Source organism: Lactuca sativa, chromosome 8 (genome assembly GCF_002870075.4).
Source record: "Lactuca sativa cultivar Salinas chromosome 8, Lsat_Salinas_v11, whole genome shotgun sequence".
Taxonomy (NCBI): Eukaryota; Viridiplantae; Streptophyta; class Magnoliopsida; order Asterales; family Asteraceae; genus Lactuca; species Lactuca sativa.
Window position 1 is genome coordinate 312,895,750 of NC_056630.2, and position 1,128 is coordinate 312,896,877.

General features: G+C 44.7%; 1 non-coding gene across 1 annotated transcript; it reads right to left on the reverse strand.

Annotated features, from left to right (window-relative positions):
* Positions 1-821: 821 nt before the first annotated feature.
* LOC111882343 (small nucleolar RNA R71) lies at positions 822-928 on the reverse strand. The gene has a single exon (XR_002847142.1). It is a non-coding gene; the product is annotated as a small nucleolar RNA R71 (small nucleolar RNA).
* Between the last annotated feature and the right edge of the window lie 200 nt (positions 929-1,128).

The following is a 1,128-nucleotide window of genomic DNA, read 5'->3' on the forward strand; positions in this document are numbered from 1 at the left end:
CAAAAAGTTAATTTTTCAGCAAAGTATAATTTTTCTTTCAGTCACAGAGTCCACGACGTGGCCAGATACGTACCACGACGTGGACATGTAAAACACTAGATTCTTAGTTGTTAGTTAGTTTTTCTTATTTTAGTTCAGTTTTACGTTTTTTTAGCAAGTTGCAGGAGTTCATGACCAGAGGCTCAAACACACCCTTGGTGCCACCACTTGAAGATCCCAAGTCTGCAATTCACAAGAAAAAGACGCCCTTACAAGAATTGATGTCAGCTTTTTCAAGGAAGTCGGGAAAGAAGACAGGAGAGTCAAGTTCATCTGCGAGGCACAAGAGCAATTTTCTGCATTTGGATCAAACACCCGTCCAAACCAAGTCCGAATACGATACCGAGCCGGAATTTGAAGAGCACACAAGCGAACCCGAGAACGAGGCAAGGAACGAGATGGCAGCAATTGAAGAGATATCCATGGGAGCTTACAAGAAGCGGATCCGAGAAGATATGGGTCCCGGTTTAGTCCAACCCGCAATACCTGGCACTGCCACATTCGAGTTGAAGGGGCACATATTGACTGCACTGAAGGATATCCCATTTTTTGGGAAAGATCATGAGAATGCATTTAAGCATCTAGATGAAGTCAACGACATTGCGTATTACTGCAATGTCCCAAATGTCAACAGAAACACAATCTTGCTTAGGATGCTTCCCATCACTTTCAAAGGAGCTGCTAAGGAGTGCTTAAAGTCACTCCCACCGGGTACAATTACCACTTGGGATCAAATGCAAGAGCAATTCCTGGACCAGTTTTGCCCGCCGTCCAAGATAGCCAAACTCAAGAAGGCAATAGCCAACTTTGAGCAACAATCGGGGGAGTCATTATATGAAGCATGGGAGCGGTACAAGGGCTTGCTCATAAATTGCCCTCAGCATGATCTAAATGTGCAACAAGAGATGTCAATCTTCTATGATGGGGTCAACATTATGACGAGACAACTCCTTGATTCTCAGGTACCTTTGACAAAGAAATATCCAAGGGAGGTTAAGGAGCTGATTGAAGAATTCGCGAAGCACTCTTGCGAATACCACAACCCTAGGCAAGATGGAGTCAAAGGCGGTGGAGGGGCCCAAACTGAAG